This window comes from Lissotriton helveticus, chromosome 7 (genome assembly GCF_964261635.1).
Source record: "Lissotriton helveticus chromosome 7, aLisHel1.1, whole genome shotgun sequence".
NCBI classification, from domain to species: domain Eukaryota; kingdom Metazoa; phylum Chordata; class Amphibia; order Caudata; family Salamandridae; genus Lissotriton; species Lissotriton helveticus.
The window spans coordinates 1,159,966,699-1,159,993,795 of NC_136068.1; the positions used below are offsets into that span (position 1 = coordinate 1,159,966,699).

Here is a 27,097-nt window from a genome sequence, read left to right on the forward strand (position 1 = left end):
GAAAGCCGTAGTTCAGCGAGTCAACAGCGGGGCCGGGAACCGGAAGTCTGCGGCGTGGGGGCTCCGGGTGGAACCGCCCTGGCTGAGAGACCGCGCAAGGGGCCTGGAGAGCGCTGCCACACCTTTAGCCTGGAGGGCATCCTGTTTGAGCCGGGGTGGTGATTGTCCAGCTCCGTGGCTGGGGCGTGCGCCGTTGGCCATCCTTACTGTGATATTGGGACGCGCAGAGGTGCCGAGGAGTCGCCTGGAAGTGCGCCCCCTAGCTGTTTCATAGTTTGGTCGCCGCCACCGTTGGATTGAGACTCCCCGCTGCAGCCGACCTTTGGGAACGGTCTCCCGCTTGTGTTGTGAACCCCCAGGTGGGGTCTAATCGAATCTCCGGCTTGTTGGTCCTGGGTGTACTGCCTGGAGCCCAGACTGTCCGGCCAGTCACGAAGGTGGATTAGCCAGCTGTGATCCTGACTCGCACCCGCGGGTTTGACACTGGGCTCACACGCTGGCGCATCTCCTGGAATGAACAAAAGTTACTTACCTGTAAACAGGTGGTTCTCCAGTATTGGTGTCTTTCATAGATTAACATGCTTGAATAATTCCCCGTCGTCGAAGTCCCACGGTACATAAAAGAGTAGATAGTAGTAATATATATATATATATATATATAAATAGAAAACATACATGTACATATACATATAAATATATAATATATATATACATAGATATAAATACAAAAGTTAAAAGTACCATACAACAATATAGGCCCATAGAAGCCTAAAGGGAGAATTCAGTTTAGTAACATAGCCATGTCATTATAATTGTCCACATCCCAGCCAATCAGGCTGCAGCACCCTCTAGAACCTTCTCCTCAGAAGCTCAAGCCCTCAGATTTTCGTAGCACCAAAGTGACCCAGAGAGCATGAGGAGAAGGGAGCCTCTGAGGGGAGGAAGGGTGGGTGGCATGTAAATCTATGAAAGACACCAATACTGGAGAACCACAGTTTACAGATAAGTAACTTTTGTTCTTCTCCAGTATTAGGGTGTCTTTCATAGATTCACATGCTTGAATAAGAATACGCCAACACATGAGTCATAAAAGGCAAGAAGAGCAAATGCAAGCAAATAAAGGCACAAATGAACATTGCATATATATGAAAGAACCTTTTATGACAGGAGGCGGGAAGCAACAAAGGCTCACCTTCATCTGAAGAGATTTCGTAGCACCGCTTGACCCACAGCAGTGTCTGCAGCGTCAGCTGCCTCCAGACAGTAGTGCCTCGTGAACGTGTGCCTGCTGGACCACATTGCCGCCCTGCAGATTTGATGTAGAGGCACTCCAGCAAAGAGGGCGGTAAAGGATGCAACTGCCCTCGTCGAGTGTGCTCGCACCGGAGCAGAAAGAGGCTTGCCAGCCCGTTGATGGCAGAAGGAGATGGCAGAAGAAATCCAGCGAGTAATGGATTGTTTAGTGACCGGATGTTCCTTGCGCATCCGTCCATAGGCCACAAAAAGCTGGTCTGATTTACGAAAGGCAGCAGTGCGTTGGATGTAGAATTTGAGACCACGCTTCATGTCCGAAGAATGAAGAGAGCACTCAGCGGGAGACTGAGGGTCTGGGAAAAAAGTCTTGAGAATGACAGGTTCATTAAGGTGGAAGGACGAAGGAACCTTAGGAATAAACGTAGGATTCGTACGAAGTGTAACAGCGTCCCTTGAGAATTGAAGAAAAGGAGGCTGAATGGTGAAAGCCTGGATGTCGCTTGCTCGCCTGGAGAATGTAAGTGCGAGGAGGAGGGCAACTTTCCAAGTAAGGAATTTTAATTCTGCGGAATGAATAGGCTCGAAAGGAGGTCGGAGGAGCTGTGATAAGACCAGATTCAAACGCCAAGCAGGTGGTGGACGCCGGATAGGTGGAAACATCCGGAACAGGCCCTAAAAGAACTGACAAATGATCCGAGAGAAGTACAGTGACGTGGAACCGTCGTGGCGAAAGCGGGAAATCGCGGCCAGGAAGACTTTAAGAGTGGAATGCGAAAGTCCCGACTTTGCCAAAAGGAGGAAAAAAGGCAGGATTTGCTCAGGTGTGGCGAGCAGAGGATCGACCTTCTCCTTGTTACACCAGACACAAAACCGTTTCCATTTCAGTTTATAGGTCTTGACTGTGGAAGGTGTAAAGAGGGGTCCCCGCCAGGAGAACGTGTTATGTACAACACACACTAACACTGAATAACACAACCATTAATCAAGGGATATGAATCAAATTAGTGACGAGTATTGTCCTTTATTTTACAATACCAAATTACAATCAATATAGAAAAATTGATCTCTAATCAAAAGCCCCAGTAGGGGGAGGAAGGAAAGGGACGTCCTGATGAAGACCCCGTATAAGGATTTAACGTAGCCTACGGCTAGGGGTCGAAACGTCGACGGCTCTTTTTCTTCAGACCTCCGGCACATGCCCCTGATCATTCGAAACTGTGTATGTGTCCGTTGAATGTCTACAATATAACAGTTCCCCAATGAATGCCCTAAAAATTTAGGCTTTTTATATCAGATTTGTTTTTGACTCTGTATTGCAGACTGTTATAATTCATAATTCTTTATGACTGTGTGTACCTTTTTTTCTGACTTGACACCGCCCTGAGCACATTCTTCCCTCCCTTTCCTTCCTCCCCCTACTGGGGCTTTTGATTAGAGATCAATTTTTCTATATTGATTGTAATTTGGTATTGTAAAATAAAGGACAATACTCGTCACTAATTTGATTCATATCCCTTGATTAATGGTTGTGTTATTCAGTGTTAGTGTGTGTTGTACATAACACGTTCTCCTGGCGGGGACCCCTCTTTACACATACCACATAGCGCCCAGGTCCCCGCGACTGCATGGGTAAAACCCCTCTTTGTGTAACGTTGACTGTGGAAGGAGCGCGTGCATGAGCAAGCACTTCTCTGCACTCAGGAGCAATAGTCAGATGTGCAAATTCATTGTGCTCAGGTTCCAAGCGTAAAGATGGAGAGATGCCGGATCCAGATGGCAAATCTGGCCCTGGCTCATGGTGAGAAGATGAGGCAGGGGACGAAGAAGAATCGGATCGTACTGGGAAAACAGTAGAAGATCCGTGAACCACGGGCGACGCGGCCACTTGGGCGCAATCAAGAGGATGTGACACGGCTGAAGTCTCATCGCGCGCAATCAGAGGGATCGGCGGAAAAGTGTAAACAAATTTTTTTCGACCAGTTGATCGAAAACGCATTCCCGCTCGATCCGCTGTGGGGATGCCGACTTGCGAAGCGTAGGCATTTGCAGTTGAGTGGAGTTGCAAACAGATCCAGATCCAGCTCCGGCTGGCCCCACAAGCAAAACACATACTCCAGAGTCGGTTGATGGAGTTCCCACTCATAATTGTCCGTAGTCGATCTGATGAGAGAGTCGGCAAGGGCGTTTGAGGCACCCGGCACGTGAACTGCTGTTAGCTGGACTCTATGATGAATCGCCCATTCACAGATTTGTTGTGCCTGTGTGGATAGCAGAAGAGATCTCGTGCCTCCTTGCTTGTTGAGGTAGTGCATACTGGTGGTGTTATCTGTACGCACCAGCAGCGACTTCCCTTCCACCACCAGCCGGAAAGACTTCAGGGCAAGGAAGATAACCAAGAGTTCCAGGCGATTTATGTGCCACGTGCATTGAACTGGCGTTCATTTGTCCTTGACTGACAACCCTACGAGGTGTGCGCCCCAACCCTCTAAGGAAGCGTCCGTCGTAAGGGTAAGCGTGGGGGCTGCGTCCTGGAACGGCCACCCAGTTGCGATGTTTGGAAGGTGAGCCCACCATTCCAATGCGCCCTGAATGCGGGAGGTCAGGCAGACTTTGTCACTGAACGACCCTGAGACTTGCCGCCATTGTTTGTCCAATTCCTCTTGGAATACTCGCATGTGGAGCCTGCAATTGGGGATCAGCTGTATGCAGAACGATACCATGCCTAGAAAAGATTTTAACATCCGGACAGAAGCGGACCTTCTTGAGCGTAGAAGAGCCACCATCTTGACAATGCGATCTTGTCGTTCCTGCGAAACAAACACCTTCTCCAGACGAGAGTCGATTAATGCCCCCAGAAAGATCCTTTGCTGGGTTGGACAGACAAGTATTTTCTCGTGATTGATGGAAAGACCCAAGGCGTGAAATACGGATAGGCAAGTCTGAGTGTGTTGTCTTGCTGCAACAAAGGTTTGAGCCTTTATCAGGCAGTCGTCTAAATAAGGGTAGAACTGTATGCCCTGTAGGCATAGAAAAGCCGCAACCGGAGGGGAACGAAGGCCGAAAGGCAAAACTTTGAATTGGAAGTGTTTCGATCCCACTGTGAAGCGAAGGTACTTCCTGTGTCTGTGATGGATTGGCACATGGAAGTATGCGTCTTGGAGGTCGATTGTGGAGAGGAACTCTCCGGGATTCAGGAACTGTAAAATTTCCAGTAAGGTCAGCATCCGAAATGTTTGGGACTTGATGAACTTGTTGAGGGCTCGGAGGTCTAACATAGGGCGCCACTCTCCTGATTTTTTCCTGATAAGGAAAAAGCGGGAATAAAAGCCCTTGCCTTGTTGTAATCGAGGAACCACTTCGACAGCCCCTTTCTTTATCATAACTGTGACTTGCGCAAACAGTTCCTTCAAATGTGCTGGGGGAGGTCCAGAGGGTGGGCGGGTTGGAGGAAATTTGAGAGGGTGGCCCTTTAAGATGACATCCAAGACCCAACGATCCAAAGTTATTTTTGACCAATTGTAGAAGTGTTGGGAGATTTGACCTCCAATTTTACGAGCAGGAGAACACTTGACCCGTGGAAAGTCACTGTTTTTTAGAGGTGGCACCTCCTCTCTAGGTGTTTTTCCGTCGATAAGTCCTGGAATCGGATTGCCTATTCTGATTTTGATAGGAGTAGCGCTGCTTGTTTTCACCATAGGAGCGGTACTGTGAGGAGCCATGAAAATTGGAGGAAGTACCTCTGCCACGTGCTCCACGAAAGGGCCGCTTCCGGTACTGGAGAGAACCCAGGTCACGAGCAGTGTCCGTGTCTTTCTTGATGGACTCTAAGGCGTCGTCCACATGCTTGCCGAAGAGGGACTCTCCATCAAAAGGCAAGTCGAGCACTCTTGCCTGTACTTCAGGCCGAAAAGCCGTAGCCTTAATCCAGCCCTGCCTCCGTAAGTCTGCTGCACCTGCGAGCTGCCTGAAACCCGTAGAAGAAATATCAACTGCATAGTCTATAATTTCAGAGGAGATTTTCTCTCCATCTTGCACGATCTTAAGGGCTTCCGCCCTGGAGGAGTCCGAAAGCAGGTCAACCAAAGCCGCGATCTCTGACCACATCTGACGGTCATATCGTCCGAGGATGGCCAAGGAGTTTGTCGCCCTGACCGTCGTGGCACCCATAGTGGTGAGTTTCTTTCTAATGGTATCCAGCCGGCGACCCTCCTGATCCGGTGGCGAAGTTATCGGAGTTGCCGGGTTACGCGACCTCTTTTGGGCGGCTTGTGTAATGACTGAGTCAGCTTTTGGTTGCGACACAAGACATGCCAGGGAATCCACAGGCGCCTTATACTTTTTGTCAAGGCGCGGAAGCACGGCCGGGATGGAGTTAGGCCGTTCCATGAGTATAAGTCCCTCCTGCCATATAAAGTCAATTATTGGGTTAGTATGTACTTGCTTCAGAAGTTGATCCTTGAAGTCATAAAGGAAACAGTCTTGTTGCTTGACCTCCATGGGCAAATGAAAACGCTTCGCAGCTCTCACCATCAAGTTGTGGAAACCCCCAATGTCCACTGGAGGAGAAGACGGGGTCCGGGCCGATAGTTGTCCCAATCTGCAAGGACAGCGTCGTCGTCCTGGTCCGTATCATGGCGGACGTCATCATCATCAGTATCAGGAAAAACTGGTGATCTTGGTTGAGCAACAGGAAGTGGCTCCTGTGTTGGAGGAGGCGGAGCAGGAGAAGTCTGCGCAGAAGGTGGGAAACGACGATTATAATCGTCTAACATGTGCTGTAGGTTTGATATCAAAGACACCGGTATTTGTGCCATAGGAACCTCGTGGTCAGCATCCAGCTGATCATCGTAAATTGGGAAGAGTGAACCCCTGTCATCATTGTCCTCCTCCTCATAGTCCTGATATTTTATATTGAGCTCCGAAGGACTGGCAGCAGGACAAAAGGTGTCATCCACATAAGACCCATCTGAAGATTCCTCCTCTGCAGACGCAAAGAGTTGCGCAGGGGGGCCAGAACCACCTCGAAGAGGACTCAAAAAACGGCGTAGAGGGATCCGCTAATGAAGAACAAGGCGTCGACGAAGAAGCAGGAGCCGTCGACCGAGCCTGGACTTTTCCCGTCGACTGCGCGGCCGTCGTCGACGTGGTCTTCTTCTTCGTTGACGGAGCTGTCGACGAGGAACTCGACGTCGACGAGGCTACCGCCGACGAAGATGGTACCGTCGACGAAGGAGGTTTCGTCGACGAGCGGCGCGACGACGAAGCCGTCGTCGACGAATGCTTCTTTGGCAAGTTCGTCGACGAGACGGATTTCTTCGTCGTCAACGAGATCTTCACAATGGAGGTTATGGGCCTAACCTCTTGGCTCGTCGTCAACGATGCGGACGTAGTCGTCGTCTTCGTCAACATAGAGCATGTCGTCGTCACCATAGGCACGATCTCCGACGAGCTCGTCGACGAACTGCCACTCGTTTTGGGCAACGAGGGCACAGATTGGGACTGCGACGCCAGAGAACCAGGTCCTGTAGGCGTAGAGGCCGGCAGATCTCGTGGGGAGACAGACCTCGGAGCATCCACCAACTTCTTCCTTTTTAGAAAAAGAGAAGGCATCTCCGTCTTACGACCCACGTTTAAGAGAGGTCTTGGAGTGGAAGGAAGACACACTCTCCACATCAGACAAAGGATTGTCCGAAGTCTTAAACCTCAGTAGCCACAGAAGGAGACGGGCCTCTCTATCCTTTAGGGTCTTTGAAGAAAATGTTCTGCAGAACTTGCAGTCCCTCACATCATGGTCCGGGTACAGGGACGGGCGTGGCTGAGCACGCAATGGCGGCGGTCGTGCTCGGGTAGAGCTCCGTGCTGAGCTCCCCAACCACAGGCAAATTCTCCACGATAATTGCTTGAATTCGGCCCTAACTATCAGCGGAGCCGTGTGAGGCCATCTTCTATGCCCCTGCCGAATTTGGGGCAGAGCGGAGGTTTCTGACCGCTCCAACGGCGACGAAAAATAAGTGCCCCTCCAGCAGGCTCTCCCGGCCGGCGCGTGTATCAGCGCGAGACCGGGGTTGAGCTGTGACCGCGAGGCCTGGCCACTGCGGATCGCGGTATGGGGCCCACAGACTTACACCCCGGAATTGTCCCCAGCTGCCAACGAAGCCGCATTGGGGGCACAACCCAGGCCCCTGCTACTTGTGGGGTCGGACAGAGTCTGCTGGTCGCTCCGGAGGCGGCGTGACTGGCTAGCCCCCTCTGCTGACCCTCCCGACCGGCGCGTGAGTCGGCGCGCGACCGGGGCCGGGCTGCGATCGCGGGGCCTGGCCGTGAGAGGCTTACAGGACGAAACTTAGCGGCTGTGACCTGGCGTCGCAGACCTTATCCCTGCAGACACTGGTGCCACGTGGGGAGGCCCTACACGGTCGGACATTCCTGGGTGGAGTTGCGACGCCCATTGATTGCCTGGTCTGCGACAGGGGGGACTGCCCTCCCGACTGGCTCCTCTGGCTGGAGAGCGAGTTTGCACGAGACCGGGGTCGAGCAGCGCCCGCAGGGCCCCCCTGCTGACAACTGTACCCGGGAGCCCTCGCACTGGACGGCAGGGCGGGCGACTGCGGAATACTCACTGGGTGCCGGCTCACTGGCCCTGGGTGGGTTCGCCTCCACCAATAGGCGGGGATACCCCCGTTGGAGCGAGAGCAATATTCTACACGTTTGCCGTCCATCCTCTGGCCTCGAGGCGGACATTTGCACGGAGCCTGGGGTGAGTGGTAGGCGGCGTCGCCGGCCTTGTCGGGGCCCTGGACTTAGCCGCCCTGCCACTGGGGAAACCCCCCCCCGGAGGGCACTGAAAGAACTGCGCGAGGTGCTGGGGAGGCACACAGTTGTCTCCATCGGACCGGAGGTGCTCACTGGGGTGATCTGAGTCATCCGGGCGGCCAGCTGGGCGGGAGGATCTATTGGCGGCAGCCGGAAGACATCGGCTCCCACTTCGGACTTCCATAGCGAAGGGACACCTGCTGCCTGAACTCACTGGTGGACATTGGCCACGCGAGGGGGAGGTATCTCACACCCCTCTCTGCTCCTGCCCAGTCGTGGCCACTCGCCCTGGTGTATGACAGTGGCTCTCACATGGCTTGGTGGTGCTGTTGTCCCGTGCCCCCTCGGAGCCGGACTCTCTTGACCCCTCAGTGGACCACACCCTCTCCGAGGCCTTGAGGGGGTTCCCCGGCTACGCCCGCACATCGTACCACATCGCGCTGCCCATGTCTGGGGGACCCAAGACGAGGGCCGGTGCTAGCGGCACACAGGTGAAGGGGAAGATGGCGAAATCGGCTGAACTAGACCAGACCACCTCCAAACTGGACACGATGCTGGCGGCGATGGAGCGGCTAGAGGAATCATTGCAGCTGACCCGCACATCTCTGGAAATGAAAATCGATAGCGTTGCCATTGACCTCACGCACCTGCGGGCTGGCCACAGGAAACTATCGGAGCGCACAACTGCCCTAGAGGCCACTATGGCTGATGTCACGCCCAAGGTCGCACAGACGGACAGGCATGTCCAAGACCTCCTCAACCGAGTGGAATTCCTGGAGGACCGCGCGGAGGATGCGGAAGGAAGAGCGAGGAGGAATAACGTCCGTATTATAGGACTGCCGGAGCGGTGGGAAGGTAGGGAGCTGGAGGTACACAGGGAAGGATGGCTCACAGACCTACTTCCTGAGGGCACCCTTTCTCAGCATTTTGTGGTGGAACGGGGCCACCGGGTGCTGGCGCGGCCCCCTCCTGCAGGCTCCAACCCAAGACCCATGCTTATTTGCGTCTTGAACTATCGGGACCGCGATGCCATACTACGAGAGACTAGGAAACTGTCGGACGTCAGGGTTGAAAATGTCAAGATCATGTTATTCCCTGATTACACTATTCAGGTACAACGCCAACGGCACTCTTTCCTGGCAGTGAAACAGCGACTCCGCAGCCTCACCCTGAAATACTCTCTTCTTTTTCCTGCCCGTCTACGTGTGGTGGCCCAGGACAAGACTCACTTTTTCAATACTCCTGAGGCGGTTGAGGCCTGGCTGGACTCGGGCATCGATACGGAGCCTAGTGCGTCGCCATTGACATCGACCATGCGGCGCAACCGGGGACCCCAGCGCCGTCGTGGGCGGAGACCCTCGCCGACTGGACGGACATGCGCAGAGATGGATTTGGGCCCCCCAGCCGAGCTCATACACAGCGAGCAACAGGAAGCCCTTCGGATGGTGGCGGAAATCAGCGGCTCTTTGGAAGTGGACCCAACTCTAAAGGCCAGCCCCCGCGACATCCCAAGTGATGACGAACGTGTTTATGGACTGCCGGACCCGCAAGTATCAACGGATTTGCCAGATGTCACCCCGCAAATTGCCGACTTCATTCACTGAGGACAGTCCAGAACATTTGGCTCTTCTTGTTTGATTCCGAGGACTTTTATTACCACATGGGTTTCTTTGCCTCCATTAAACATCACCGGGACGTCGGTGAGGCCACCTGCCCCAAGGGGGTGCTCGGATCTGGCTGACGTGATACTGTGAGTATAGCTCTGCCACTCCAGGCATGGAGCGAGTTCAGTTATTGCCCACTGGCCGCGGAGCGGCACTGCGGGGGCGATCTGACCCATGGAGGTGAGTGACACGTTGGGGGCCGCCCGGGGAGCTGACAGTCGGCGGGGTGCTGGGCCTGGGGGGCTCGAGACACCGCACTGCAGGAACACCCGCTGGAACTGGGCTGAATGCTATGTGATGCCTGTGGTGGGGGAGGCACCCTCACCCTCATCACACAATGCGCCTGTAGAGACAGAGCCAAGCGCTCAGCGACCACCCCTCCCCCCTGAACTTACGGTTTCTTCAGCTCACTAGAGCGTTTGCACGATAACATGTTCTGCTGTCGACCTTTTGGTATTGTATTATTGTTTTCCTTGTTTTCAGGGTTGGTTGACCCCTTTTTCTTCCCCCCCCATTTTCCTCATGTATCACGGATGTGTGCGAAGTTATTTTGATGATGTAGGTGGGTGTTTGGTCTGTCGGACGGTGGGGTGGGCGACTGGTGGTGGGCGGACAGGGGGAGGGACGGAGGATCGGATGCACTATGGCTGTGATGAAATTTTGCACATGGAACGTGCGTGGTATGCACACCCCATCACACCGTTACCGGATCTATTCATATCTCAAAAGGCACCATATACACATAGCACTGTTGCAGGAGACCCATCTGACTGGCCCAGAGAGGCTTACAGTACACCGGAGATGGAGGGAACAACTGTATACTACTGGGTTTTCAGCTTATGCACGAGGGGCGCTGATCTGGGTACGCCCCGGGGTCCCCTTTGCACTCTCCCACTGTAGGGTGGACACGGAGGGCAGATATGTAGTAATTCATGGTAAATTGGACGGACAGCTCATTGTCCTTGCTTCCCTCTATGCCCCCAATACTGAGCAGGGCCACTTCCTCTCACGGTTGTCATCAGTGCTGGCACCATGGCATGGTGTTCCATTCTTGCTCGGGGGTGACTATAACTGTGTTTTGAACACCACCTTGGACCGGTCCTTCCCCCTGGCCAGCGCACCGGTGAATGGGGCCATGAGGGTACTTACAGACTAGGCGACGCAATGGGATTTGCACAACGCCTGGCGAGGTCGCAATCCACATGCAAGGGTATACTCATACTACTCAGGTGCCCACACATTGCATGTCCGGTTAGACAGGTACATGCTGACAAGCGACCTGCTCCCCCATGCTACGGACACTTGTTACCTGGGCCGAACCCACTCTGACCATAACCCCCATACTCTAGACTTTGCTTGGGAGCACCCACACCCACCGGTGCCCACTTGGAGACTCCAACCAGACGTGCTGCTGGATGCCCCATTCAGAGAAGCACTTTCAACCCTTCTCTTGCAATATTTTGAAGAAAATAACCACACTGCCTCCAACCCGCAATTAGAATGGGATGCATTTAAAGTCGTCACGAGAGGCCACTGTCTGGGCATGCAGGTGGGAATGCGGAAGCAGATAGAGGGAGATAGAGGGAGAGTTGACGCGGGTTGAATCTGACCTGCTGGCTAGGGTGCAGGAGGCGACGGAGGGAGATGACGGGGCCTTGATGGAGGCCAGGGAGCAACACACACAGTTACTTGACAGGCTGAACAATTTAAACTACGCCGCCCACTCAGCGCGTACTCATCACCTTGGGGACAAGCCTAGTAAATTACTATCGTGGTTGATCAGGCGAAACACCCAGACCACCCCGGTAACGTCCATTTGCACAGCTCAAGGCACCACTGTATACACACAGAGGGCTATCCACTATGAGGGCCTTTATCGTTCTCGTCTGCGGGTCTCCACCGCCGATATCTCGGCATATCTATTTGCCTTGCCCCTGCTTACGTCAGAGGAACTCCGAACGGCCATTTTCTCCCTCTCCAACGGACTACCCGCTGAGTTTTACAAAGCCTACTCTATTATCCTAATTCCTGAACTACTGCGTATGTTTGAGGCGGCAATCACTGATTCTGCCCTCCCACCTACACTGAACGAGGCGAACCTAATATCTCTCCTAAAGCCGGGCAGAGACGAGATCAGCATGGGCTTATATAGGCCGCTGGCCCTCCTTAACACTGATTACAAGGCCCTGGCATCCACGTTAGCCCAGTGACTGGCACCCCTGGTGTCTGCTCTTGTTCACACTGACCATAACGGTTTTGTACCAACTCGCAGCACGTCGTATAACATCAGACGTCTGTTTAGGGTACAGAGACTAGCCACACCCCGATGGCATTATTCAGGGTGCCTGATACTCGATCTCAAGAAGGCATTAGATTCTGTGGAATGGCCCTACCTGGTGTCGGTGCTGCGGAAATATGACTTGGGCAACGACTTTCTTCAGATGGTGGAACTCCTGTACCAGAGACCCACAGTGCGCGTTCGCACGGGCAGGCTGCTCTCTGACCCGATTCGGGTATGCAGAGATACCAGACAGGGGTGCCCCCTCTCCCCCCCTATTCTTCGCTCTAATGATGGAGCCCTTGGCGGCTCAACTTTCAGCCTCTTGCGAGGACTGGGCCATCCCTTTGGCCGATGGGATTCATGCGGTGTCGCTGTATGCCGACGACTTACTACTCTATATCAGAGACCTGACTCGCTTCCCACCGGTACTTACTGACATATTCCGTGCATTCGGAGAGATGTCGGGACTTAAAGTTAATTGGGCAAAGTCTGGAGTGTATTCCTTTGACACTGCCACGCCGGAATGTGCCATCACGGTTCTGGGTGAACGACTTGTCTGGTACCCAACCACTTTTCGCTATCTGGGGGTATACATGTATCGAGACCCCACCGACGTATTAGAAGGCAATTAATAAGGGCAATCTCATCGCTCACGGCGCAGGTTACTTTCTGGAACTCTCTCCCACTAAATGTCCCGAGTCAAATTACTTTGACGAAAATGATACCGTTGCCTGAATTGCTGTATTTCTATGCCAACCTGCCCGTCTATGTCCCTACCCGAATATTTCGTGAGTTGGAGACCCTGATCAGAAGGCTGATATGGAATGTGGGGCGGCCCAGGGTTGCGCTGAAGACGCTGTATGCGTCGGCGGAAAATGGAGGACCGACTGTCCCTAATCAGGAGCTCTACTACCTAGCTGCGCAGCTGCAGTGGGTGACCTACTGGTTGAGCGGGAAAAACCTAGGAGACACTGCCACAGACACTACGGCTATGACAGCTGCACAAGTGCACGCACTTTTTCATCCATTAGCCAAAACCCGCTGCCCCGAGCAGCTGCACCTGGCGGTGGCGCGGAAGTGCTATGTGAGAAGTCTGAAACTCACGAGCTCCACGAGGCCGTATGCTCCGAATCTGCAATTACTGGGGAAGCCCTGGGAAGATGGCGCGCTCACGGAAGCGGCATTGAGCAGTTGGACACGGGCTGAATTGGATGCGCTGGGGGACTTGTTTGCAGAAGGTGCCTTAATTGCTTTCGAGGCGCTAGCCACAGACACGGGACTGCCTGTGGGACAATTCCTAACGCACGCAGTGCTCATACGCACGCTAACACAGGCCTGGGGTGACCTACAAGAAGAACCGCCGACCCACTTGCTAATACAATACTTACATGTGATGGGGAACGGATCCCACGTGGTACATTGGCTCGCACAGGCCTTACACACGCATACACAATTTTCCTCACAGCGCTTACGAGATAAATGGACTGAAGACAGGGGACGGGACTGGACCGACAAAGAATGGGCAATGGTACTAGCCGGGGCACTTAACATCCCGCGCAATTCCAGCTTTAAAATCATTCAATACTACATCATACACCCTGCATACCTATCCCCAGATAACATAAACTGCTATTTTGGACTCGCCACATGGCATGCCCCAGGTGTGGCCTAGTGGGTGCAGGTTTCTTACATATGCTCCGGTCTTGCCCATCTATACACGACTACTGGAAGGCGGTATCGACCTCCCTGACGGCAGGGGCGGGAGGAGGTTTGCCACACACATGGGAAGCTTGTCTGCTGGGCCTTTATAAGCGGACAAAACAGACGAAGGTCCCGGCCAGATTTTGGGACCTTGGTTTAATAACAGCGAAAAGACTTATTACGAAGCGCTGCAAGAACGGCGAGCCTCCCCAGGAAATCCACTGGCGCAACTCCTTTGATAATTGGGCGAGAGCGGAGAGTGTAGTTTTGCACAGGTAAGAGACAGCTGGGCTCCGCATGTATCCCATAGCCCAGGCCTGGGACGACACTTTGGCTGCTTTCCACCAGGCGTGTCTCCAGGGAGGTATTACTTCGACGCACCCCCCTTTGATCACTGCCCCGGCAGTAACGCCAGAGCTGGAGGCTGCTCAGTGCGGCAAACCTGTGCTTACACCTCCATGGGAGGGTAGACTCTGTTGGAACACACCCAATGGGCACACCTGCAGAGCCCCGAGGGATGCGACCTCCGTGGCACTGGAGAGAAAGTTATGACTGCCCCCTTTAGCTCCCCCTCCACGGGCCACTCCCCCTCCCCCCTCTCCCCCTCTGCCTACACACTTCTCTCCCCTATCTCCTCTGGGTCAAGAGCTTTATTGGAACCCTCCCCCTCCCCCACTGACACAATTGCACGCCACACCGGACGACTTACATTGCTGACAGAGAAACACAAGCACCCACCCTTGCCCGTGTTACCTCCCATCTGATTTGATTTGATTTAGTTTTCAGTTCCTATTTTAACGAGTTATTGTTCAACGTTTATAACCATGAGTATAAGGCATTGAATATTGATTGACCTGCGGCTCACTCCGAACCTCACCCAGCGACTGCAAATGCGGATTTGAGTATGCCGACACTGCAATCCCCAGGGATGAGCGCGCTTCTTTTGGGAATGGAGCAGGAGGCACACCTTAGAAATGGGGACACTGACGAACGATGTACATGACCTGACACACGAAACACTCAGAATGTCCTGACCTCCTTTTACATAGTGCACCTTCCAACCGGGATGGCACCTATTAGCCGGAATGTACCCGATCTGGTTTGCTGTTAGTAATCCTGATTGTATTCAAGTGGTCCCAATTATTCCTGAACTATTCGTTTAATGATAACGGTGCCCTAACCCGGATGTTTGACTTGCAGGACACATGTGGCAAAAATTGTTACCTTAGCGAACGAACTGTTGTTTAATATGTATATCCTTGTACAGCTGTGTTTGACATTCTTGACATATTCTTTCCTTTTATTGTGTATAAGGGACTGATACAGAAAAACAAGTTTATCCTGTAACAACTGTTGTTTTTTTCCCCTCATGTAATCTCATATAAGAAATGCAATAAAAATACTCCAACAAAAAAATCATGGTCCGGGTACAGGCAGTAGATGCACTTTTTATGAGGATCCTCATGGAACAGGCGAAGTTTTCCACAAGCAGAACAAGGCCTGAATAAAGATTTCTTTGTGGAAGACATTGTAGTTGAAGATGAAAAGGTTTGAAGATTGAAGAAACTGAGCAGAGCTCAGGGAGACTCCCTTCACACGACGTGCGGTAGAAAATCTGAGGGCTTGAGCTTCTGAGGAGAAGGTTCTAGAGGGTGCTACAGCCTGATTGGCTGGGATGTGGACTATTATAATGACATGGATATGTTACTAAAGTGAATTCTCCCTTTAGGCTTCTATGGGCCTATATTGTTCTATGGTACTTTTAACTTTCTTATTTATATCTATGTATATTTATGATGATATATATATATATATATATATATCTCTACTATTTTATGTACCGTGGGACTCCCACTTCGACGACAGGGAATTATTCAAGCATGTGAATCTATGAAAGACACCCTAATACTGGAGAAGCTTGGTGACTTCGGCCCGACCCGTTTGTGACATCGTACGGCGGAGGGGTGGACATAGTGTATGTGTGTGGTGGGCTCGGTCTAGGTCCTTGGATTTCTGCGCAGTGCTGGGGAGTGGACACTCTTTGAGGAGCTCTCATATGGCGACCAAATCAGAGAGCGACAAGCATCTTCCCAAATCCTCCAGAGGAACAAAACAGGTGCAATCCAATAGGCTAGACCGCTACACCATACCCAAAGGCTCGCCTATAGACCCAAAGCAGTCCCAGTCGGTGGGAGATGACTCTTCAGGAACACCGGCGGAGTTGACGCTGCAGGATGTGATGGCAGCTATTGAGGGTGTCCAGTCTTCACTGGGACAGAAGATGGATTCACTGCATAATAAGCTCGACACAGTCACAATTGAGGTCAACCTCATCCGGGCGGACCTCACGAAAGAGCGAAAAGGTAAAATCGTTAGACGTAAAGACTGCCAGCTTGATTGACGATGTGGCGCGGCTCCAGCAGGAAGTGCTCGACCTCAAGTCCTCCCGGGCTCTGACTGACAAGAAGTTGGAAGACTTTGAGGGGAGGGCCCGACGCAATAATATCCACATTCTTGGGGTCCCGGAGAAAGCTGAGAACCCGGCCCCGGACCTGTTCATCGAGGATATCATCCTTAACTACCTCGAGCCCAAGGGACTGAGTAATTTCTTTACGATTGAGCGGGCGCACAGGGGTCGGCCCAGGCCTGGGGCACCGCCTCGCCTGATGATCGCGAGGGTCTTGCACTTCAGGGATAGAGATGTTATACTGCAGGCGGCCCGCTCGGGGGACCCCCTCCGTTACGAGAATGCCACCCTCTCCTTCTTCCCTGACTTCACGCAGCTCATGCAGAAACAACGTCAAAGCTTCCTAGCTGTGAAGAAGAAACTCGGGGACAGAGGTTTGAGATATGCAGTGATGTTCCCGGCGCGACTGAGGGTGGAAGCGGATGGAAGAGCCTGGTTCTTCGATAACCCGGAGGTGGTTTCGGACTGGATTGACAATCATCCCCTGGCAGCGCCGGAAGGACGCGGTCATGGGGGAGAAGGCGAGCAGCAGGAGCAGGAATGAACAGCAGGACTTTTGTGCACTGTCAGGTAGTGGGGCTTGACCCACTGATGTTTCCCATCCTGTTCAGAATAGGGATAATGCTAGGTGTGTGGGTCACCCCGGGTTTGGGTGTTGAAGTTTGCTGGGGAGCCGGGGGGTGGGGGGTTGCGGGTTATCGACTCTCCTCCTCGTTTCAACCTTTAGTTAGTTGTAGAGTTAGAGTGTGGGGCGACAGGCACACTGCTAGTTGGGGATGGGGATGGGCGTAAGCCATAAGCAGGGGTGCAGGGAGGGGTTCGGGGTTGGCGGGGATCCAGACAACCGGGGTCACGCGGTCTGTGGGTTCATTTTATTGTCTGCAGAATCGTTTGCAATGTTTTCTTTCCTTTTCTTTTTTTGTTTCTTCTTGTTTGTGTTCTGTTGTTGTTTTTTTAACGTCAGGTGACAAGGACGTGAGTGTATTGTTTCCATGCCAACACAATGTCGACTGCTAGACATGGATCGGGGATAAGTGTGCTTAGTTGGAATGTGAATGGCTTGGGGGACAAGATTAAGAGAGGAATGGTGAGTCGGGTTGTTCGGAGACACTCCCCTGATGTTGTGCTGCTACAAGAAACACAGCTCATAGGGAATCGTTGCACGGCCTTGCATAAGGGAGGCTATAAATTGGTGGCACACGCGGGGTTTACTTCAGGGTGGAGGGGGGTCTGTGTTTTAGTGAAGAATTCCTTTCGCCTGACTGTTCAGGCTACTTGGGTAGACAAGCGCGGTAGATACATTGGAATATCAGGACAGTGGGAGGGGAGGACGGTTACCTTTGTTTCCATTTATGTCCCGCTTGATCTTCAATCTGACACATTCCATGATTCGGGCTCTATCTTCTTGACTTTGCCTTTGGGCATACTTGTGCTGGGTGGAGATTTTAATGCGACGATGGACGGTGAGGTGGATCGACAGCCCGTCCGGGTGCTGCGACCGGCACAGTGGTGGCTCCCCGACTTTTTAGATATGACGGGGCTAGTGGATGGCTGGAGGGTGCGCAATCCGAATGGGGTACATTACACACATGTCTTCGCTGCCCATCATAGTCTGTCTAGGATAGATTACGTGTTAGTGCCAGCGGCTCAGAACTGCACTGTCTGGGATGTGAGGCATCTCGGAAGCGGCATCTCAGACCACTCACCATTTTGGCTCCGGCTGGAGTTTGACTATTTTAATGTAGGCAGGGTTGCCCCCATTAGCGCTTGGCATTTGAAAGACCCTGCCACCAAAAAGAAATGAGAAAGCTCATGGACAGGTACTTTCAGGAAAACGAGGGAACTGTGGGTTCGGCTCAGACTCTGTGGGAGGCATATAAAACGGTGGTCAGGGGGGAGGCCTTGTCCCTGTTCGCCAAGAAGAAGAAGGAAGGACTGGCGGAGTTGGAAAAGGCGGAAGGGGAGATGTTGAGATTGGAAAGGGAGGTAGCACAGGCAGCCACGCCGGAGGGACTTTTCCGACTAAAACTGCGGCAGGACGAGTTTAGAGGCCTTGCTAGGGACAAGGCCAAAGCACAGAATGAGGAGACAGAGAGCAGAGTGTATGAACACCGAGATAGGGCTGGGAAACTGATTGCCTGGCTTGAGAAGGGGAGTGGGCGGTGTCAGATAGCTTTGCGGAGTACTACAGTGAGATATACACCTCTGCGGCGAGGTATACAGACTCTGAGAATAGTGCAATGATCAGCGACATCCAATTGCCCGCGCTCTCGGAAGAAAACCGGAAATATCTAGATTCACCGCTCACAGATGATGAAGTGGCGTAGGCTATAAGGGGGGAGAACTCAGGGAAAGCTATAGGTCCGAACGGAATCCCCATAGAACTGTATAAGTTGAGCGCCAACTGGCTTGCTCCGTTCCTCTGCTCCATGTATGAGGAGAGCAGGAAGATGGCCCAGCTTCCGTATGATCAGCGATTGGCGAATATTGTGGTCATTCACAAGGCGGGCAAACCTAAGACGTGTTGTTCATCGTATAGACCTATTTCTCTACATAATGTCGAACCTAAAGTTCTGACGAAGCGGTTGGCTACATGTCTGGTCAAAGTTATCACCTCCCTGATAAATGCGGATCAGTCTAGATTCATGCCACGGCGCAATACAGCCCTCAATCTACGCCGAATGCATGGGGTGCTGGGCAGAGCCCCCGCAATTCAGGAGCCGGCGGTACTGGTTTCCTTAGACGCCACCATGGCTTTTGATAGGGTAGAATGGACATATTGTTTTGCGGTGTTGGAGAAGATGGGTTTTGGTTCTGAGTTTATCACCTGGGTGCGTCTCCTATATGCGTCCCCTCTGGCCAGAGTTGTTGTAAACAATCGAAAGTCAGGGGTACGAGACAGGGTTGTCCAGACTCCTTTTTGCCATAGCCTTAGAGCCACTTGCAGCTTGGGTACATTGGGACCGATCGATTCATGGCTTGCGCTGGACTCTGGAGTGGGAGGACACAATCTCATTATAAGCGGATGATATCTTGCTTTATCTTACCAATCCAAGGTGATCCCTGATATGTTTCCTAGATGTGCTTGCTATTTTTGGGAGATACTCTGGCTTTGCAATCAACGGGTCAAAGTCGGTATTTTCGTTCTTAGAGGGGATCCGTCAATAATTCTGCATGCTTGTCCGATACGGATCGAACCGGTCGGGCTTAAGCACCTTGGCAATTATGTCACGCTTGATCCGAAATTAAGATTAGCTAACAATCTGGGCCCCCTCTGACTCGATTTAGGGGGGATGTGGCGCGTTGGAAGGCACTCCCGCTCTCCCTTCTGGGTAGAGCAGTGCTTTTTAAAATTATGGCTCTTCCCCGGTTTTTATACGCACTTCAAAATGCGATGGCCCCGGTTCTGGTCTCCTATTTCAAAGAAAGAGAAGCTCTACAGAGGCAGCTTTTGTGAGACGGTCGGTCACGCATCGCGTTCACTAAACTTACTCTGTCTTGGTACGATGGGGGGATATGGATACCTGATCTACGTAAATATTACTAGGCCTCGCAGTTGGCTGCGGTGAATCATGCAGTTTATGGTCACTCCGGGGACCCGGTATATGCCATGGACTGCTGGCAGGTGCCAGGGGGCGATGTTACTAGAGCGCTCTATGCCCGGCCTCACCGATTCCCCCTAGCGGGACCCACGGCACATGCCGTTCAGGTGTGGCATGCGGCTACAAGGTACCTTAAGTGGGAGGGGAGGCTCACACTCGCCACCCCATTGTGGAGTTCGGAGAAGTTGGGACGTCTATGGAAGTCTAAAGGATTTGACAAATGGGACCTCATTGGGATCTCACAGATTAAAGATGTTTGGGGAGGGGACACGGTCCACACATTTCACTCTCTTCAGCAACAATACCACCTTCATGACCAGGAACACTTCCGCTACCTCCAGATTAGCCATGCATTGCGCACACATATTCCCAGGGACACGTCGCTTCGTGTCGCTCCCCCCCAGAAGTGCGGGTGTTAGACGGACCATCTCCTTAATATACAGGAAACTCATAAATAATATGGAGGACCCGTTGGTACTTCTAAAATCACACTGGAATGGAGATAGGCTGGAGCTGGATGATGAGAACTGGCAGGAGGTGTTTTCCTCACCACAGGTGGTGGCGATAAAGATGTGGCTCAGGTTGGTGCAATTAAAGTTTCTACACAGGTCATATGTCACGGGCCGGGTCGCTCGGAGGGTGGGGAGTGCAGGAGGGGATGCGGGGAACTTGGAACGTTTCTACATATTTTGTGGCACTGTCCAGAGGTGCAAACGTACTGTAAGAAGATCCACGATCAGATGCGAGAAGTCCTGGGGGTGGAGATAAGGCCAGAGGCCTGTAGGTGTATCCTCAATGTTTGGGAGCCCACAGACCTGAATGCACACATGAAGCAGTGGGTGACGTTGGCATGTATGATAGCGAAGCGTAATATTGCTCAGTTGTGGGGAGCTAGCCAACCGCCTCGGATAGAGAAATGAGTGGAAGATTTGGATTGGTGCATGTTCAGAGAGCCCTCTGTGTCTGTGGCACGGGGATATCCTGGAAAGTGGGGGAAGGTTTGGGAGGCATGGAATCATTACCGTGGGGATATTTGTGGCCCCCCGACACGCCCAGATGATGTAGAGGGGCACGAGCCCCTTGATCCATTTTTAATATTCTGTATAGAATTTTTTAATGTATGGAAAGAAACGATGAAACTTGCTAATGTTTAAACTGTCACCTGATGTCTCTTTTTTGTTGTATTTTCAATAAAAAGAATTGTAAAAAAAAGATGACACGACGATAATACAATTTGCTTTGCTCCCACTCACTTTAGTCAAACATAAGGCTACCAAAACAATATTTTGAAATCGCCTGCTTTTTCTGTAACTCAAGTTAGGATAACGACTCCATGTACATTTAGCCTTTGGCATTATTAGTGGTTTCTAGTTACTGTTATTGTGCACTACACAATGATTGTCAAAGTTAGCTGCCTTATCATCAATATTGTGATGTCTTTCTCCTTCCTTCCCAAAGAATGTGCAAGTGACCGGGAACATATTTATTTAATGTCTTAGGAGACTACTTTTATTACCATTGTATAATATACCAGTGTAGTAGGAGAATAAATTATGTCAATAGTTATACTGGGCATATTATATTTAAAAAGCTAGATGCATTATTAAAAATCATCTTGAAATCAAAGTCTGTAGATTAACAAACCACGTTGTTTATGATTTTTTATCATCTTCCCTAGCTATAACTGCTATAAAGGATCAACTTGGTTGGAGACATAGCCTCCTGCTTGTTGGTGTACTTCAGTTAAATATTGTTGTTTGTGGATCACTGCTACGACCAATGAAAATCCAAAAAGAAGTGCAAGTAGAAGAAACTCCCAAAAAAGAAAGCGTGGAAACCGAATACATACTTGAAAATGAGAAAATGAGAAAACAATTACTTCAACTGACTCCATTGACTCAGGAGTCGAAATAACTACCTCACCTAAGAAAGAAAATGAAAACTTGAAACTAGAGACAGAACATCTTGGACCACAGGAAAATGTCCAAATGCTGGAAGCAGCACGAGGTCCAATTATGAAATCAAAAATCACACTCTTAGACTTTTCAATTTTGAAAAATGGTGGTTTTATTTGTTATGCTCTGTTTGGCCTTTTTGCTACACTTGCTTTTTTTGCCCCTTCTCTGTACATCATTCCACTGGGTATCAGTCTTGACATTGATAAAGACCACTCTGCCTACATGCTGTCTGCCATGGCCATTGCTGAAGTTTTCGGAAGAATTGGCGCTGGCTGGATCCTCAATAAGAATCCCATTCGCAAGATTTATATTGAGCTCATTTTCGTTGTTTTGTTATGTTTGGCTCTCAGTTCCTTTCCCTTTGCCTCAGAATTTTGGGGGCTGATGGTGTGCAGCACATTTTTTGGATGTATGTTAGGAACAGTTGCAGGAACCCACATACCAATGCTAGCAGATGATGACGTTGTGGGTATCGAGAAGATGTCTTCGGCAGTTGGAGTGTATGTTTTCATTCAGAGCATAGCCGGATTGGCTGGCCCACCACTTGGAGGTATGTTGACTTTGACATTTTTCTAAACTTAAAAACTTTTGTTTTTAATTTATGAAAACTACTTAATTTGCATGTGTGGTTATTACTGTTAGTATTTTTTTTTAATTGTTGCTCCCCTCCAACTACCAAGGTGGAGTATGTTTGCAGGTGGTTTATTATTCATGTAAAGGGAAAATATGGTTAAAAGCCTCCAGTGACCCAAAATTCACCAGTAAGGGTACTGGGTCAACATTCAAGTCCCCATACAGTGGACTTCAATGTAGACATTGGTGCACCTAGTTTAGCCATCACCTGAAGCTCTGTAACCACAAAATGTCATTGTGAGCACTTTCAGTGTATTCCGGATGCCTCAAATGTAGCTAAACTATAAGCAGGATTAATCTGTTACTCACGATTTCCACATCTTACCCAGATTCATGAAGCGTAGTTCTAAATGCATTTAGGATTTAAAATATGGAAATTCCACCATATCTTGTCATTTTTCTCATGCTTTGTCAAAGCCTTCATGGTGCCAAAACGTGAACCTAATATCAGATGTAGTATTTTCAACTATTTTGTGCCCCAAATCCTCCAATGTAGGTAGAATTTGAGAATCCAATACTTGCCAATAAGAAAAAAGCATATATCTGTGACCACACATAGGGCTTAAAATTTAAGGCATAACCTATACTGATGAATTGGCATTCAGAATGTTAAGATTATTCTCCAAATTTATAACATTCTACTGATTTTATTTTAGGGCAAAGCAATTTGTAGCATGACTTAAAATGACATGGTGCAAATATCCTTAACTTGCTCAAGATCAACACAAGTGTATAGATTTGAGGAATAATCTTAAACCTCTTATTGGAATTTCACCATTACAAAACAAGCACATAGTGTAGCGTACACTTTGACTACTTTACCTAATTTGGTTAAGCTACATTTACCTGCTTTCACTTGCTGTATTTTAATCAAACTGAAGTGAAATAATTTCTTTGAGCAAAACCCTTAAAGGTTTCTTCACCCTGTTGATCGAACTTCATTTACTGAAGGTAGTGCAAAACGTCACAGTGATCAAAACAATTAGTTGGTTTGGGGGAAGTCACAATAGGAGTCAAAGTTTACAGGTCGTCAGCTATGATTTCAGGTGATGCTGTCAGCACTGTTTAGTTGGTTAAATATTACTGATTATTTGACGGACTGTGGTCTAAGAATTCGTAATGAATGGGAACAATGTGTCCATATGAAATCAGCTAGAAATGATTAAATTTAGAAAAGGTAATGTTTTTGGATTTTGTCTAGTTGCAGGTATTGCTTTGTGATGTAATGTGGCAACAGTAACAATGTAAATGCTTTTTCTCTAATGAAAACCATATTATCTTTACACTCTAGGTGTCCTTGTGGATCAAACTCAGAATTACGGGTCAGCATTCTACTCCTGTGCGGTTGGCATGGCGCTGGCAGCCATATGTCTGGCCTTAGTAAGGCCCTGCAAGAATGGTCTTTGCAGACGTAAACCGAAAAAATCTATAGAAGAAGGAGATTATAATGAAAAAGAAGTTTTCAAGGATGTGCCGGATGAGTTTCTTGAAATGGATTTTGGAAAACCTGAAGGCTCCATAAAAAGTAATGAAAATTCTTTTTGAGATAACTTTACATTCGTGCCAACCAAACAATATTTGAATAAAGACAATGCAGTGAACCAACAATGAATCAACAACCTTAGAATTTACAATTAAAAGGGAATGCAAAAACTATCAACGGGAGAAGCTGCTAAGTACGATCGAAAATTTAGAGAAGGCTGCCATTTTATTATATTCATTTAACTGCCCATAGTGGGCAGCTGTTTCACCACTATATTTTTTTATGAAAAAAGAAGGCATGTGCTTTACCTTCTGGCAATGACAATACAACAAATAACACGTGGTTTGCATCCTGCATCGTCAACCTGTATCTCAAAATGCTGAAGCATATTGAAGATGCTATTAATTCAGATGCTGTCCCGAAAATAAATTCTTTTCTTGAGCATGCATGATACATACAGAGGACTGGGATTTTAAAAAGAAAATGTGTGCATTTTACAGCAACAGAACCACGTCAACTTACTATTTTATTTTTATGGCCAGTTACTGAGAGATTTATTTGCTGGTGTTCTAAAGTAATGTCTTTCTGTTTTCAGTGTCTTAGATTTATTTAAAAATGTATTTATAAAGTGACACTAGATATCCTATTGTCTCCCACTGGACCAAGATGTATGCAACAAATAATCTAACGACAGCATATTTTTTATGTCTGTAACTATTTTCCTTTTGCGCCAGGGGTACTGTTTTCCACACCTTACTGTCTCAGACCCAGGTTGCAAGAAATGCTGCTTACCATGCATTAAAAAAACATTAGCATGTGCCAAACAAATGTCAAACAACAAGTTTGTTTTCTGAATCCTCCAGTTTTTTTTCCATATCAGGGTGTTGATTTTAAGAAAGGCTAAAGTAAAACATCAGTAAGATTATTGCAACATTTAGGATGTTATGTGGCATTTCAAACTCAGATGACTATTCTAAAATTTAGTTCAGACTTGTGGTATATTGTATGTGCTTACATTTCTAAATACAATATAAAAGAAGGGGGATTATATCAAGTGAAAGATAAGAAGTGTAATCAAAATGTAAAATTATTACAATAGTTAATACAAGAACTGCTATTCCTTGCAGGGTGATTACTTACAGGGACCCTTGTTTCTATCAGTTGTGTGTTGATACAACCTTGAATAAAACCAAAATGATTACATGATTAATAATCTCAAAGTTTGCTTTTCTATATCATATACTTTCTATATCATATAGTTGGTAAACACATGCATAGAAAAAACTTGGCTAGCTGATCAGTTTGTTATTTCCTAATTTCTGAAGAAATACCACTGACAACGGAGGCAACAATGAAAGGTGAGTGGGTGTGTACCCCTTCCATATCCTTACTACAGTGTGCTCCTCATCCACTCAAAAACCCATTCAACCATGAGCTAAGTAACTTTCAAAGGACCATGACTCACATTTTAGAATTTGAAAACGATTTTGACCGATACCATTGCATCCCCCTGATAACGTGTGGCACACTTTCGTCTTATCGTTCAAACTCTTGTGACACAAAACACCAGTGGGAAACACCTGGTGTGAACTGAGCCATCGGGCCAGGTAAATTTGTTTGTGTTCAGATTAAATGCTCCCCTAAATTGGGGCTTCTGAATGATCAACAAAGCCAGATCCAATATTAACTGCTCAGACAAACTCATACATGTACATCAAGACGCAGGCAGCACATTGAGTCTACATCCTGGGTAGACATGACAGAGACAACCCCACAGGATATGGTTGAAAAGGGATATACTTCAATGTCTTGGAATGTAAACGGGTTGGGACACCAGATTAAAAGGGGCCTGGTAACTAAATATCTAAAAAGACTGAAGCCCGACATAGTGCTCCTTAGAGGGACACGCTGTAATTTTCTGGGAAGAAGAATGTACACTACCCAGGCCTGCACGGGATTTACCTCAGGCTCCCGGGGGTTGCAACACTCATTAGGAAAATGATACCCTTCCACGTTTCCAACACTTGATCTGTCCCCAGTGGCACAGGCGTGGCGGCAGAGGGAACATGGGGGCATAGGGAGATTACACTAGTCAGTGTTTATGCATTCCCACGATTACAGCGTCTGATACTTGAGAAGGTTGCGGAGGTCCTGTTGGTAGCAGACTCCCCCCCCCCCTACACTTGGTGGTCGGAGACTTTAATGACGTGGTAGACCCGGTCATAAATCGGTGCGGGCAGACACGAGCTGGGAGGGGAAACGCAAGACTAGCTGAATTTGCTCTCACACTGGGACTGCAGGATGTTTGGCGCCGGCACCACCCTACTGACCGGACATACTCATATTTTTCGGACGCGTACCGGGTGTTCTCTAGAATAGGCAATTTTTTTGCCCTGGCTAGGGAACTGGGCAGGGTGACTGGGGTGGACTACTTAACTAGAGAACTGTTAGATCACTCCCACCTGTGGCTCACGGTAGGTGGGGAGCCACACAGTGGAGCTGGGGGATGTAGGCGGTATGCCAGGGTTCTTAAGGACCCAGGGATAGCAAATGAGATAAGGGTGGAAACAGACCTGTACTTCCAGGAAAACATAGGGACATTTACCTTGGCAGTGGTCCTATGGGAAGCTTTTAAGGCCCTGTTACGCGACAGAGCCCAGAACGCTATTTCACACAAGAACAGGAAAGAGACTTGGGACATAGTGGCGCTTGAGAGTAGACTCCTGCACCTAGAGCAAAGCGTGGCCGGAAGTCCTGGTCAGTCCACCCTCCGTCAGAAAGAAGTTACCCGTGCGGAGTATCAGTCACTGACAATACGGGATGTGGAACAGCAATACCTAGCCCTTGTGCAACGCACATATGAAACAGAGCACAGGGCTGGGAAGCTCTTGGCATGGCTAGGCAGGAAGGAAATGGAATCCAGATGAGTGGGAGCTGTCCACAGAGAGGGGACTGCCCTTACTAAGGCACAAGATATTGTTGATACCTTCGTGGAGTATTAAGCCGATTATGCAAAGAACAGAAAAGGGTGGGGGGCGCACAGATCCAGGAATATCTTGGGGAACTAGACCTCCCGGCTCTGTCCTGGAAGCCTGGGATGCTCTGGAAGCAGAGATTACGCTCGAGGAGGTGACTGGGGCCATACAGATAGCGTGTCATATCGACCAGTCTCCTTAATGTGGAGGTGAAGGTACTAGCTTCTATCCTAGCAAACAGATTGGCATCAGTGGTCACCTCCCTT

The 27,097-nt window shown here is 49.6% G+C and overlaps 1 pseudogene across 1 annotated transcript in view; it reads left to right on the forward strand.

Annotated features, from left to right (window-relative positions):
* Positions 1-25,066, forward strand: part of LOC144770063 (monocarboxylate transporter 7-like) — a 39,627-nt pseudogene extending 14,561 nt beyond the window's left edge. Inside the window, exons 5-6 of the transcript XR_013598784.1 lie at positions 21,461-22,290; positions 23,665-25,066. The product of XR_013598784.1 is annotated as a monocarboxylate transporter 7-like (transcript). The remainder of the gene's footprint in view (positions 1-21,460; positions 22,291-23,664) is intronic.
* Positions 25,067-27,097: the final 2,031 nt, after the last annotated feature.